Genomic DNA, 7758 nt, shown 5'->3' with positions numbered 1-7758 from the left:
CTCACAAGCATTTCATGGGCACAGGTCAAGTCTTTCCAAAGGTCAAACAGATTAAACAATTATTTGAACAGTTTTGCAAATACATAACATAGCACTATATCATTTTATCAAGAATTTTTTTCTACACAGGTCAGTCCTGCTGCCAGCTTACATTTCATTCTGTCCCCCCGACCACCTAAATTATATAAATCAACTCAAGAGGAGTTATTCATAAGAACCTAAAAAAACAAGACTACTCCTCTTATTGAACAAAATAACAGGACAATCAAATGTGGACTATTAGATATCAGATCTCTCTCGTCCAAATCCTTGATGATGCTACTCTTGACCCAGGTGTCCTAACTAATTATAGGCCAATATCCAATCTCCTGTTTATTTATAAAATCCTTGAAAAAGCTGTTGCAAAGCAGTTATGTAACAACTTGTACAAGAATGATTTGTTTGAGGATTTTCTGTCAGGTTTTAGAGTCCATCATAGCACAGAAACTGCACTGGTGAAAATCACCAACGGTCTTCTCCTAGCCTCAGATAACGGACTTGTCTCCATACTTGTCCTCTTAGATCTCAGTGCTGCTTTTGACACCATTGATCACAGCATCTTACTGCAGAGACTTGAACATGTTATTGGGATTAAAGGAACTGCGCTAAGTTGGTTCAAATCTTATTTATCAGAAAGATTCCAATTTGTTTATGTTAATGATGAATCTTCTGTGCAGACTGAAGTTAGTTACGGTGTTCCACAGGGCTCTGTGTTAGGTCCAGTTCTCTTTACTTTTTACATGCTCCATTTAGGCAATATTATCAGGAAATGTGGCATAAATTTCTATTGTTATGCATTTGATAGTTATATTTATCTATGAACCCAGATGAATCAGATCAGTTAGTCAAACTTCAAGCATGTCTTAAAGGCATATAGGCCTGGATGACTTGTAACTTCTTACTTCTAAACTCTGACAAAACTGAAGTTATTGTACTTGGGCCTGAAAACCTTAGAAATTTGTTGTCTAACCATATAACTACTCTAGATGACATACTGTAGCTCTGGCCTTCAGTACTACTGTGAGGAACCTTGGAGTCAATTTTGACCCAGATATGTCCTTTAAATCACACATAAACCAAGCTTCCAGAACTGCCTTCACCTGTGCAATATTGAAAAAATCAGGAGCATCCTGTCTCAAAATGATAGTTATATTTATTTATGAACCCAGATGAATCAGATCAGTTAGTCAAACTTCAAGCATGTCTTAAAGACATATAGGCCTGGATGCTGATGCTGAAAAACTGGTCCATGCATTTGTTACTTCCAGGCTGGACTACTGTAACTCTTTACTATCAGGATGTCCCAATAATTCCCTCCAGTTAATCCAAAATGCTGCAGCCAGAGTACTGACAGGAACTAGCAAGAGAGATCATATCTCTCCCATATTAGCTTCTCTCCACTGGCTCCCTGTAAAATTCAGAATAGAATTTAAAATCCTTCTCCTAACATACAAAGCCCTTAATGACAAGGCTCCATCATATCTTAAAGACCTCATAGAGCCTTATCATCCTAACAGAGCACTTCGCTCTCAGAGTGCAGGTTTACTTGTGGTTCCTAGAGTCCACAGAAGTAGAATGGGAAGCAGAGCCTTTAGCTATCAAGCTCCTCTCCTATGGAACAACTCTCAGTCTCAGTTCGGGAGGCAGACACCCTCTCTTCCTTTAGACCTTCAGTCAGCCAGTCAGAAGCTAGAAGATACCATCTTATATAAAAGTGGAATGAGGAAAGATACAGTGAATTGGTATCTTCCAGCTTCTGACTGACTGAACACACCTGAGCCAGGTAATCAGCAGCAGGTCAGGCAGGGATAGTTGGAAAACAAGCAGGACAGCGGCCCTCGAGGACTGGAATTGGCCACCCCTGGTCTAGACCTTACTTTGTAAAGTGTCTTGAGATGACATCTGTTGTGATTTGGTGCTATATAAATAAAATTTGAATTTGAACTCTGAGATCAAGTCACATCTCTTTTTTCAGTGTGTATAGCTCACCGTTGTTTTTGCATTCATTCTGATATATCATAATCCTGTACACACCATGCCTATATTTTTTTTTTTATTATTTTGCTCAATTTTTTGTGTGGCAGTCATTGCATGATCAACATACTGTATAGCATAGTCTATAACCTATATAGAAATATAGTTTCACATGTATGGCCTGAGGAGCTATATCTAATATGATATCATATAGCCTAGCCCCTAACACACTGCTGTCACTCCTTTGGAGTGAGTGACAGAAGCACACACACTGATCTTCCCTGCTGTCACTGCCTGTAATGTCATCAGGACATGTGCAGGGTATTTTCTGTTTATCATGGCTCATGACCTGCATTTATGTGTTATTCTGTGGTCTAATTATTGTGCATGGATTTAAGTGTCAGATCAGTGGTTCTCAAGGACCAGCTGGAGTGTACCTTCTAAAAGCAATGCTGGTCATCGCTAAGCTATGAATGAGCTAAGCAGGTCCTGTGTGTGCACTGCTGTGATTCACTCCAGTAGCCTACTGTATGTCATAACGGGAAAATACAGTATGTCGTAATACAAGAAAAATATCGTATTAATGTGAAGGGATCTCTATTATGTTTCTCGTTATAATGATTTTAGCAAACATTTTTCTCTTATGGTGGCAGCAATATGCTGCCATAGGTGGTTCTTATGCATACTATAGAATTTAATCCTGCAGGCACCACTGGCCTTTTACATTTATTTGGCTTGGGTGCTCTGCCTTTTTATGGAGGAGAAAACCCTGACTACTATAACCAGAGGGCTAACTACTAGCTAACAATTCAGCTCCTTTATTTCCATGTCTTACACGTGAATCATCAACTGATGAAGATGTTGACTCTCTCACTCAGTGCAAAAATTCTTTCTCCGTCAGCCACTACAAAAGCTGCAGTATAATTACGTGTGCTGACAGACACACACCTGGACAGTGATGAGCACCTGAGTCTGGTGTACAACAAAGGGCGGCTGACCCGCTGGGGAGGGCTGCTGGCACGACTGTAAGAGATATATCAGTACAGAGGTCTTAACATATTGCTCTGAGCCAGAAACACATTTCCCACAGCCCACTCACATGCTCCTTTTTCAGTCACAGTCTGAGCACACCAATGAGTATTGTGTGAGTCATCTGCCTCCAAACGCCCCATTATTGAGCTTCACTTTGAAGAGAACAGCATGTGTGCAATGGAGCCAGTGCCTCAGGTTGCATTATATCAAGGCAACATTTTGAGTATCTGTGCAAACGCCCTGATCCATATGCATGTGTATCCGAATATATATGTGTGAATGTGTGTGCATGATTCTTTCTGGGTAATATTTACTGTAGCAAGTTTTCCACCGCTATGCATCCTTCCTCTGTCCTCTGAGAGAGCATCTGTACATCCTTCAGAGTTTCAAAGGTTAAAGACAATGGTTCTGCTGTAAACACCATTTACTTCAAGTTTAACTATCCAGTTGGTCTCATGGTTCACAGACAGCTGGTTAGATCTCTTTGTGTTGTGATTTATTATTCACTGGCACTTTTGGCTGTGCAGCAGTAATTGCAGCATGCAGGAGCGGTGCCTGCATCTGATGGCACACAAATGAATAAATAAATCTAGATAGTGGAGCCATTTGAACGTGTGGCATTTACTGATGAGGCAATTAAGAAAGCAGCGCACAAACGCACGACCTGCATTACACTGGCGGATCCCAGCACTGCACAATAACAGCTATGTCTCTCTCTCTCTCTCCTTCTCTCTCTCACGCACACACATTCATATGTTATGCAGACAAACAGTCATATTTCAATAGATATCTGTTACACGCTTTTTTGTTCTGTCCAAAGGCCAGTAATGGTTGATTGCTCAGTTGTACCATGTTATACATTGTTGCACTGCATTGGTTTTATTTTAACCCAACCACCCACACAAGCATACACACACAAACACCGACACTTTGTCAAGTTGATACTGTTGCCATTTGCCTCCCTGTCAGATTTTAATCTAGTGTGTGTGCTCTTAAGATTAAAATGTGAAAAAAAATCTGTTAAAGCTGTCATTATGTCTGTGATCTCTCATGTTTTTAAAATTGGTTAAGATTATAAAATCCTCTAATTTGGGCCCCGCCTTAATGCCAGTGTTAGCTTATTTAAGTACACTATTCTAACAGACCAGGTATCATAATCAAGTAACGTTAAATTTAATGAAACATTATGTAAAAGCATTCCTTGACAGTCTTATGAATGTAACTCCTTAAGCACAGCTACAGTAGAACTGTGAGTCTAAATAAAATACTGCTTATTATACAGTATGAACAGAAGCTGTGCCCCTCCGACTCAGTGCAAGTCCAGGAGCTGTAGAGCAGCAGCAGGCAGTCAAATTGTCAATTACACCTCTCAGTCAATGCCCACACGCAAGTATGAAAGCCTTCTATAAGCCTTAAAATCTTATTAACGGAGTAATAACTTCCCAAATTACCACTGGTCCACATATTAAATGGTCATAATGTCTCCTGGGAAAAATACTGACTTAGTAGCCAGGTTTTTTTTTTGGATCCAGCATCTAGAGATCTTCAGTGGCATTGCACTTGGCTGCTCGTTGCCTCTTGGAGTTAGAAGAGAAGATGGAAACCATTCTCTTTTATGTTTGGTAAATATAAGGCTACAACCAGCAGGCTGTTATGAGCCAAAGTCATGATGACACGTCTGGGCTAGCGTCTTCGCCACTAGTTTCTGTAACTCAGTGCAATCTCTTATTCAGCATCTCTTTCATCAGCCCTTCTGAAAAACATTCTGGGGTTTGCTTTGTCAAATAGAAAAAGTACATAAGAGGAGTCCCTTTACCATTTACTTTACAGCTTTTATGATTACCATCCAGTAGCTGCTATAAGAAAGTGAGTCTTCTTTGATCCTCTGTGCTAACTAAAACCATCTACAGCATTTAGTCCTCTCTCTCTTGTTGTTATTACAGTCTGAACTGGCCATGACTGTCTTGGATGTATTAAGGAGAACTGGATCCAGGACTCATTGAAGGCGCCCAGCCAGTTGAATGGAAATTGCTCACCTGGCATATGAGCCAAAAAAGTTTTCTAGCTTCCAGCTTTGCTTCTACATTAAGGTGTCCACTGCATATGCACATTAATGTTTCCTCCCTGCAGCACCCACTCACACCCTCCCACTCGACCCATAGATTTTACACTGGGAAGACATCACAAAAATAAAACTCACTTTCACTGCATCTCCATTAAAATTTCATAATACAAAGAGTGATAATTGACCAGGTTGGCAGTTTGATGTGTCCTGTCAACAGTTTCACAGATGTCTCTTTTATCATAAAGGTCTATGGAGAAAATGCTTTTTGGGTTTCAGGGGGATTTTTTTGTTGCAGTACCACCAGTGGCTGCTGGGAAAAACAGGCTCAAGGGTTGAGTCGTGTGACTTATTCAGTCTCATAATACATTCATGCTGATCCCTTCTGTGTTTAAGCCACTAAAAACGTATAGATAGTAAATCACTTTTCAAAAAGCATGTCTCTTTATCTAAAGACATATAGTGTTGCAGCATACTGTTGATAAAGGCTCTGTTCCTAGTCTGGATTTTTAGTTAGCCTATAGCACAGTTACAACTGTCAAATGGATTGTGCATGAGGTGTCCTCACTTCTCTAATAAAACCTGAAGTTCTGGTTTAACTTTATGTTTAATTGATTTCGTATACTAACCTAATGTAAACATAATGAACAGTTACTGGTATTAATCTTCCCATCAGACCAATTGCCTAAGTATCTTTCCCTCCTTCTCTCCTGACACACCTTCTGCTTCCAATGTAATAAATTAAACCCACTTTCCCCCTTCTCTTGCTCCCTTTCCTTGATCCTTCCTCTAGGGCCAACAAGTCGCTGCGAAAATCACCGCCCTCGCTGACTCCGCCCCCCAATTTCAGACGTGGATGGGAGATAAAAGGCCAGCAGCAATGTAGCAGACACCCCATCCCCGACGTTCCGGTAAGCGTAGCGGTGGGTATTTTCACCGTGAACGGAGCGGTAAGGCGAGCCGCATCGAGCCGCGTGTTCGCCGCGCAACAAGGCGAACCGGAGCAAAATTGGCCGCCGGACAGCAGCAGCATCCACTGAGGACCGATACGGTTTTTGGGTAAGGCTTTGTTCGCTTTGTGCATGATTTCCATACAGATATGCGTTCGATGCTCCAGAGCGCTTTGTGCAGGACACGGAGCAGCGCAGGGAGATGTACATGCACGATGTTTGGTTAAAACGATTCGGTATTTAGGATGCTTTTAGATCAGACCTGAAGATGAAGGTGTAGCAGGAAGTCTTTTTTGTCTTTGTTACTTCCCTGACCACCGCGATCATCGTAGGAAGCTTATTTATCAGCAGCTCGTTCAGTCGCGGCTCTTTTTTAAGGCTCCTAAAAAAATCTTCTATTAAACAGGGGGAGCATTACCGGCAGCAGAGCCCACTGTGTGTCACTTAATGACGCTGTCCTGCTGGGAGCCACGGAATCGTTTTTATAAATCTGATTTTTCCACACTGAAGAGTTTATTCACAGCTCACACAGTGCGGCTAGGCCTGCACACTGCCATACAACTTGAGAAGATGCAGACGTTTATTGTTCCCTTGACACTCAGTTATTGTTTAACGGCTTCATGCACAGAGTAAAAACAAAGTCCAGCCAAGGGTTCCAGGGGGAGACGCGTGAAAGCAATATACTAATATGAAGACATCATAAGGTACCCTTTAACCCACTGATCAGCAGAGATATGTAAAATCCTATAATATTACTCTTTTATAAAGAAAATTGCATTCTGCAGGTATGATTTTGTGCATTGTGTTAGGCCCTTTGAGTTTCCTTTGTGTATGAAAATGTGCTATATAAATAAACTTGCTTTGCCATTAAAACTTACAGCAGCGGTGTTATGCTGACAGACTGCTCCACGAAATGTGTTTATTTCACATCATTTGCATATCCACAGCTGCATCACTTCTAAACTGTACAGTAGCAGGCTTTAGTTTGCAGTAATTGAATTACCAGATACAGTGGGTACGGAAAGTATTCAGACCCCCTTACATTTTTCACTTTTTGTTATATTGCAGCCATATGCTAAAATCATTTAAGTTCATTTTTTTTCCTCATTGATGTATTACACAGCACCCTATATTGACAGAAAAACACAGAATTTTTGCAGATTAAAAAAGAAAAACTGAAAAACCACATGGTCATAAGTATTCAGACCCTTTGCTGTGACACTCATATATTTAACTTAGGTGCTGTCCATTTCTTCTGATCATCCCTGAGATGGTTCTACACCTTCATTTGAGTCCAGCTGTGTTTGATTATACTGATTGGATGTGATTAGGAAAGCCACACACCTGTCTATATAAGACCCTACAGCTCACAGTGCATGTCAGAGCAAATGAGAATCATGAGGTCAAAGGAACTGCCTGAAGAGCTCAGACAGAATTGTGGCAAGGCACAGATCTGGCCAAGGTTACAAAAAAAAATTTCTGCTGCACTTAAGGTTCCAAAGAGCACAGTGGCCTCCATAATCCTTAAATGGAAGACATTTGGGACGACCAGAACCCTTCCTAGAGCTGGCCGTCCGGCCAAACTGAGCTATCAGGGGAGAAGAGCCTTGGTGAGAGAGATACAGAAGAACCCAAAGATGACTGTGGCTGAGCTCCAGAGATGCAGTCGGGAGATGGGAGAAAGTTGTAGAAAGTCAAAGA

The 7758-nt window shown here is 41.1% G+C and overlaps 1 protein-coding gene across 1 annotated transcript in view; it reads left to right on the top strand.

The window, feature by feature from the left end:
* Nucleotides 1-5944: 5944 nt before the first annotated feature.
* st6gal2a (ST6 beta-galactosamide alpha-2,6-sialyltranferase 2a) overlaps nt 5945-7758 on the top strand; it is a 32265-nt gene continuing 30451 nt past the window's right edge. The window contains exon 1 of the mRNA XM_020609350.1: nt 5945-6166. The gene's annotated coding sequence lies outside the window, so the exon portion shown is untranslated. The remainder of the gene's footprint in view (nt 6167-7758) is intronic.

The sequence above is a fragment of the Monopterus albus genome, unplaced genomic scaffold, assembly GCF_001952655.1.
Source record: "Monopterus albus unplaced genomic scaffold, M_albus_1.0 scaffold99.1, whole genome shotgun sequence".
NCBI classification, from domain to species: domain Eukaryota; kingdom Metazoa; phylum Chordata; class Actinopteri; order Synbranchiformes; family Synbranchidae; genus Monopterus; species Monopterus albus.
The sequence above is the reverse complement of the archived record's forward strand: the minus strand, read 5'-3'. Positions and strand labels throughout refer to the sequence as shown.